At 30.1% G+C, this 8,118-nt stretch overlaps 1 non-coding gene across 1 annotated transcript; it reads right to left on the minus strand.

Annotated features, from left to right (window-relative positions):
• Window positions 1–3,920: 3,920 nt before the first annotated feature.
• LOC109617111 (uncharacterized) lies at window positions 3,921–7,249 on the minus strand. The gene is made up of 4 exons (XR_010708897.1): window positions 6,989–7,249; window positions 6,838–6,890; window positions 6,621–6,749; window positions 3,921–4,058 (listed from the first exon to the last, which is right to left on the minus strand). It is a non-coding gene; the product is annotated as an uncharacterized protein (transcript).
• Between the last annotated feature and the right edge of the window lie 869 nt (window positions 7,250–8,118).

The raw sequence follows: 8,118 nt of genomic DNA on the forward strand, positions 1-8,118 counted from the left end.
CTGTTTGCAAAGTGGACTATTTGCAATTAAATTATAAATACTTGAATCATACAACCATGAACCTCGTTAGCATAAGTTTAAAGTTATGCATCAGCGATAATTGTTAAAAAATCATTTTTAATGTAAAAAGTGATTAAAAAAAATAGGTTTGTTATCACTGAATGCTATTTTCAAAAACCCAAATTCCATGAATTTATAGTTTCGTTTGAGAATGACAAACCATTCAGAATTATTAACATAATGGTGTTTATTCCTTTACAATATTGCAACCGTCAAGCGATAATCGCATGTGGTTATCATTATGACGTCACGAAAACGTTCATACAGAATTGAACGTTTTCGCTATTCTATAGGTTAATATAGGAAAATATATTTACAAATGTAAATATTTTCAAAACAACATGACCACATGTGATGATTAAAACCCTTTTATTAATTTAGATATAAACAAAATATGTTTTTGACTTTCCTTCCTATCTTTCATGCAAAAAGTAAGCAAAGGTAAGTTTTAAAAGGAATGATTTTTTATAAAATAGAGTTATATTAAAGAACAGTCCTTGAATTTATAGAATGTACTTTGAGGTAGTTGAAGAAAAAAACCCATCTTGTTGCAGCAACTTAATCAAAATGATACGGTATGAATCAATTTTCTTTGACATCAGCCACAAATTGTGACTAGGTTTCTGGAAAGAGGTATCAAAATTAGTTAAGTTACATTTTTTAACCATTTTCGTACATAACAACAGATTTATCAGTTGCTATTTAAAGATACATATATTTGAAAATTTTTATTTTTATTATCATTATTATTATTTCTATTATTATAATCATTATTATACAAATTTTTTAAAGCGTCATATATAACTCTTTGAGCGTAGGGACCCATTTGGCTTGTAGACATGGACGAGTTCTTTTATATACACTGGCGATGTTCTATGTAAGGCTTTAGAAGCCTGGAGGATCAGCTTGTATTGAATTCACTGTTCGATTGGGAGCCATTGTAGCTTGACTAACACTGGTGTTATGTTGTCATTTTCCCTAGAACGCGTTATAATCCTAGCAGCTCTGTTTTGAATCCTTTGGAGTCTTGACAAGGAATTGGTACATATGCCGTGTAGTAATTTTGCACGGTTTTTTTTTTACATTTAAAACAAAAAGTAAAATATGAATTCATATCATGAGGTCCAGCTATGCAAATTTTCTCTAAACAATATTATTTGCAATGGTGTTGACACACCCAAGACAAGGGTGTGGACAATTTTTGTTGAGGTGGGGTGAAGGTTACTTGTAAAATATGTTTACAAACACATGAAACGACGGTTGACAGTAGTAGGGGAATAATTCACAATTTACTTTGGAAATTTGTGACTTGATCTGTGACAAAAAAACCCGGTCAAAAATAAAGAAAATATTCCACCTACACATACTGAACGAACAAAAATGCACCATTTTAACTTTGTAAACCATTAAAAAGAATTTCGTGGCGGTTGAAGTTGAAGACTATTCCAATAACGGATGTACACTCTCTCTTATGATCTTTTCTACAAACTACAAATTCTAATGAAAAATGAAGAAAAAAGTGATAGAAAGGACATTATTAAAATCTAGTACAACTAAATGTAACCATATATATTAACATGCCTAGAAGATAGAATGAAAAGATGTCTTGTCATTGAAGACATAGTAATGATTTAGGCTAAATACTCGTATACTTCATGTTTTCAATTTTCATAATTAATAATTTTTCATTGAAGTATTTCTTTTAAAATCAATCAAAGTTTTAATGTCAATCGTAAGAGTCTAGTTTTAAGCCAGATGTTACTTCTTGTTACATGTATGTAAGCCCGATCGGATCATGTGTTTGTTTACCAATTGATGCTCGTTAGTAAATACATGTATACACTTTAAAATAATTTTAAATATGACACACACTAGTAAAGATAGTTTTTGTTTTCAAAACAAACAAGCAAGGAAACAGAATCTGAATAAAAGTACTTTTACTGGTAAATATAAAGAGGTAAAACAATAGTAGACGAGACTTTTATAACACTACAAAGAATTTCAAAATTTTGAATTCTAAACTATTTAATGATATGTAAAATTGACATTTTAGATGACCTTTAAAAAACGCTAATAAAGCAATTTAAACATCAAAAGTAGAAATTCATTTAACATTTAAAAAAAATGAACTCTGCTGATAACGTTTATAGAACGTTAAAAAATAAGTTGTCAAATGAGCATTCCTAGCATTTTTTGTCAAAACATACACACCCAAAGTAAATACATTCCATGTTCTAAAATTCCTTCTAAACACGAATTACTGTACAACCAGACGACACCAATATACAAAACCTACCCTTAAACCCTAAAAATAAGTAACGTAGTATAGTATAAGTTTTGAATTTTGGTAAGAAAGTGGGGGTTTATTTTCAAACCATCTATATTTTTTTCAATCGCTGCTTCTGATCTAAACAAAGAACTAGTAAGCGATGAAAACAAAACCACGGTTTATTCTCAAAACATTACATTATAGTCGATCGATCTAAAACTACCGGTACATGTTTTTTTTCTCCAAGAAATAGTATATCGAAATTAAGATTTGTAAGAGATATGAAAAATGTTCAGTTACCTTAATTCATTAAAGTGTATTTCCATGTATTAGAATAGTTCTCCACTCTGGCCATGTTCTTTGCATCAAACAAGTTCACGTAACCAGCCGTTTGGCCAATGTTTGTTTAACAATTTCCGGTGTAAGAAGCATGCACCTGTTTCCTTTCGGACTTTTCAGTTTATAAGAGTACACGATAATAAGCAAAAATTATGATTTGATTAAAATCTGATCAACTTCATTTCCTATAACCCAGAAATGAGTCGATCAGTATATTGGACAGAAGAGACAACAAGCATTTATAGTAAGTTCACAAATACTTCAACTATATTGGACGCCCGGCATTAGTCACACAGTGAAGTCTATTCCTAAATGTAGTGGCGTTAAGATCAATCTTGGGAAAATATACGCATAGGAACCTTCAAAATAAAAAAAAGTAAGGCACATTATAACAATATATACACCAATGATGATGGGTATTTAAAGAAATTATCTCACTTGCTGAAATGAACACTGCTTAACAACGCGTTTGATGATAGATTCATAAGATAATGGAATGCATACATATGTAAAGTTACAAACTGATTAAAACTGGTTAAAGTGTTATTCTTTTTTGGTAGTTATTTTATAGAAAAAAACTGATTCTTAAAGAAACAGTTAACACAATTGTCAATAGGTGTAAATATAATACCGCAAACAGCCATCGAATCTCATTAATTAAGTATCAGTATGTATACTATACATTGTATAGGACATTTCATCTTCTGAAACATTTAAGTATATATTCTGTAGTTATATGGTTAACAAGAGAAAAGTTTTGAGTGTCATTATGATTTTGAGAATACTATCTATAGCCTTATAGAAGATATACGCACTTTAATTTAAATTACTTTACATTATGATCTTTTCCATTTCTAAGAGTAGCGTATATCTTAAAAGAATTTGGTAAAATCTTTTATTCTAAGAAATTGTCATAAAGAGTATTTCAGTTTATTTATTATTGTAAATCTCAATTCAAATATACTATGAATTATTCTATACAAACTGTAAGTTTTTTTAATGTCTTTTGTCTTTTAATGTTAGAAAATACTTGAGTTTTCAAACTAAAACACTTGCATCCGACTATCGACAGTAAAAAAATGCTGCTTTTAATTACCTTTGTTACATTCAATGTAGATACGGTTTTTGAATAACAGCATTTGCAGACTTTGTTTATCTATTCAGATAAAATATAAATATTTGTGAATTCATTGCATGTTTTTTAATTAATATTCTATAAAATTCAAAAAAGGGAAAACATGTTACTGAATTAACTGGCATATGCAGAAGACGGCAAGGCATAAAATGAGACAAATTGCAAAACCAACAAACGACGACACAGTCAATATCGCAAGCCAGTTAAAACCATTCTGACTGGCATTTATGGAGTCGTTTCTATTTTGATCGTCAACTACAAGGAAGAAGAAAATTGTTCAAATTTTATCATTAATACTGTATACTTAAGGTCGGTCGTGGGTTGAATATTTTGCGCGGGTAGTACGCATTACTGTCGTAAAACGCAAATTCAGGGTAAAATGGTCAAATAAACAGGCTATATGTAACGTTTTCATCTCTAAAAATACTTATCATTAAAAATATTTTAGTGATATGAATCATTCGAATAATGCTCAGAAGTATTTTTAAATCATTTCGCAGCTTTTTAAAAAATAAATCGACCTTATCCAAATCCGAGTCAACGTCTTATGATGACGTCAGTTGAAACTTTGACGTAACAATTGACAAAAACAAACTTCGTGCATTTTGTATTGTAGCGTCAATAATTGAAATTGAAAATATAATTTGCAAATTAAAAAACATATGCATGAACCTTTGGTGTTCTGTGTGAGTGGAGAAGTATTCTAATAGTGGTATTAATTCTATGCGTTTAGGAATATAAACTTCTAATTTATTTTGTAACTCATCAAATATCATATCACGTTTTAAGATAGTACTTTTGTACTGGTAACGTGCGAGTACCAATTATTACCGAGTACCCATTATTGCCGATTGTTATAAAAACAGCAAGATTTCCGTTATCTATTCCTCGTTTTTAGCTACAAACCAAAATAAATAAATAATAGAATGTTTAAGACACTAAAAGAGTTGGGAATGAAAAAAAAATACTTCAAACATCTCGGAACTCACCTTAACAAAGGTAAGCCTGAAAACGTACCTCAACTGTATCTGTGCAATGACACTTGCCACTGAATGCTTCATTTGTAATCCACTTTGATGACAGGGCATTTTTTGTAAAGGTCCAAATTCGAAGAATATTTACCTTTGTGTTATGATATTTGACAAAAATAAGCAAGATATCATTTCCACTTAGTCTACACAATATTTAAGAAAGAAAACCGAGCGTCTGCTTCCTTGCAAGACGCCATTTTGTTTACAACCTGAGGTGGATCAAATATTTATCCACATGCACCTGCGGTGTAAATCAGAGGCGTTGCTATTAACTTTCACACACATTATTTCTTTTACTGGACACACGAAGACATATCTTAATAAGCTTTCAATGAATAAACAATGCATTTCTTTAATTTTTACTCGTTTGTCCCGAGACATGTGAACTACATGTTCCTCCGTTTGTGTGCATTTGGCCGCAGGGACATCGAAGAGAATATTGCTTATAATATGATTGAATCGTGTTTATGGTATACTTTTTTATATTATATTCTTATATTTTATCTTATATTGTTAGATTCTTTTAAAATGTTGACCTTTTTACTGATTTATTATTGGAAAATAACGAAAATATATGAGCGGCAATAATGGGTATTCGAACTTCCTGTAAATTGAAGGTCATTTAGCTAGAAGTAAGTCGGTATTGATGAGAATAAAATAAACATTATTCCTAAAATTAATTAAATGAACAGTGCAGAGATCTGCCTAGAAATTTTTACATGACAGCTTACATGAAGAGAGTAACAGAGGAAACCTCCTGTGTATTTTTCGGCAATAACGAGTACTCGAACGTTAACCCCTTTAAAACAGAGTGTACAAACGCCATATCAGTTGCTCATACTTAAATCGTTACTTTTCGCAAATTGTTCGTTCAAACAATCATTACATACATCATCAACTGCGTCAGACGAATATAATCCATCATATCAATTTTTTTAAGTTAACTATAAGTTCTCTCAACACATTTAACATAAAGCTTCATGTTATGAAACATGTTTACTTATATGATTAAAACAGATAATTATCTGTTTAAGTTTAACATTTGCCAAAACAAGTTGTGTGAAAGAAGTTGTTTACTACTAATTTGCTTTATTACAGATTGAATTTAATAAGTTAACTTTTTAAATGTAAACGTTAATATGTGATAAATAAAAACACTCCCAAAACATGAAATGAAGAGCTTTGAATATATCATATAGAATTTAATGTTCTAATTTGCTTTTAACATTTTGCAATATATTTACATGAATAATTAGACAAAATTAAAATGAGTTATTGCCTTTTATCCATTTATGAGATACAATACGAACTTAATTTGAAGTAGTCAAATGTTGGAGTAAATTGCCGCTTAATTAATCTTAATTATATTAATAATATCCTCAATACTTCTAGCTTAGATTTCAGTAGATATTAGACTGGGCTGAGAGGTATATCTATTATTTATTTAGAAATTTTCATCACATTCACAACAAAGTCACCAGTATTCACAGAAGGAAGTTGCAATTAATTTTGATTAAAAATGACATTTTATAATACTCTTATCATTGTATACAGAATCATCAATGCTTTTAAATCCAGGCTTACACACATAAACACAAATATGAAATTTAGGACATTAATATTTTAAATAAAATATAGGGATTAATTCATAAAAATGTAGTGTCTCTCTTACACTTCGTTCTGATAAAATTGATGTGTATGCTATTCTAAACGAAAATTGGGGCGTTTTTTGCTAGGTTAACTACAAAATCAGTTCACACCTGTTTCAAGCAACAATTTTACCTACTTGCAATTTTCAAACATCCAGTAATTTTATCACACTGATCACACGAACACTTCTCTCTGCAGAATCTTCCATAGAATTGTGGAGGGCATTTGTCCAGACAGTCTATTCCAAAACTACCAGGAGGGCATTCTTGTCAAAGTGCAATCAAATACTTTAAAATGTTATTTTGTTACAATGGGATACTATTTCTAAGTGATATAAGTATTTTATGAATTACCTTCACAAGAAGTATCAACAATTCTATAATTTCTACAGCACGTCAAAGGATCCCTATATTAAATATATTCAGGTAATGTTACAAAATGTAAAATAAAGTATTTGATGCGTTTTTAGATGGATAATGTTCTATTAATATACAATATACCAACCCATAGGAAACATTAGAACAGACTCCTGACTCTGGCCAAGTTGAAACATTTCCTATCACAGTAAGAAGAAGCGCTCTCAACAGCAAATGCATAGTTTTAAGAAAAACACAAAATCTAGTTGGATTTGGTCATTGATACACATTAGCATCAAAAGGCAAATTGGAAACAGGATAAATGTTGATTTAAACACATTTCCTGTGCACAAATAATTAAAATAGCAAAATACATCATCATTTCCATTAGCTGATTTTAGAATGAATAATACTTAGCGTTTTCAATCCACAACATTTGTAATTTAATTGCATGCTTATAAGCGTTAGCTTTAATTTTAAACCGCAAATATAAATTTCACCGGTTATAAATTCGGCAAATATACTAAAACCCATTAATTTCATTTGTAATTACGTGGCGGGTACTATATAAATATTAGGCGGCATCCAGATAAATATTTGGCAAACACAAGACATTTTCTAGCGGTTACCAAATAATTTTCTGGCGGCCGCCACATTACATGTAGCGGCCGCTACATAATATCTTGCCATAGTAAGAAAAAAAAATATATAGCGGACTCTAAATAATGGTCTCAAATTCACAAAAACCAGAGGTTCCTAATTTTGCTTATTTTTGTTTTGTCTCTCTTTTGATAAATATTCTATATTGGAGGGGTACCTCTATCTTAATCTGATTTACCTTGAATTCAGTGTATCAAAGGAAAGCGATTACGAATATGCTGTAGCATGCCTGATGAGAGCTAGTTCAAACGGAAATATTTGTTTCTTTGTAAAGTGCGTTTAAAATTTCCTTTCTCTAAATATTACATACATCTCGTAAATATGGTAATAAAATGTTTCAATAACGTTGCAATTTGTTCTCTTCATTATGGCAATGTTCTCAATGAAATATTGACAAAAAAGAAACTTCCAAAAGTAATCTTTCAATTCAGATTTAATTTAAATAAATCAGTTTTTGAAATGCAAATATAATTACTTCTGATATGTTACAAGTAGGTATGTCAACGAGTACTCGACTATCGCTCGGTCACGCCGATCATCGACTAACATTTTTTTCGTCGATTACTCGTTATGAAGTGAAGAAATAAATTCATAACATTTTTAAATACGGCAGTTTTT

Source organism: Magallana gigas, chromosome 8 (genome assembly GCF_963853765.1).
Source record: "Magallana gigas chromosome 8, xbMagGiga1.1, whole genome shotgun sequence".
Classification (NCBI taxonomy): Eukaryota; Metazoa; Mollusca; class Bivalvia; order Ostreida; family Ostreidae; genus Magallana; species Magallana gigas.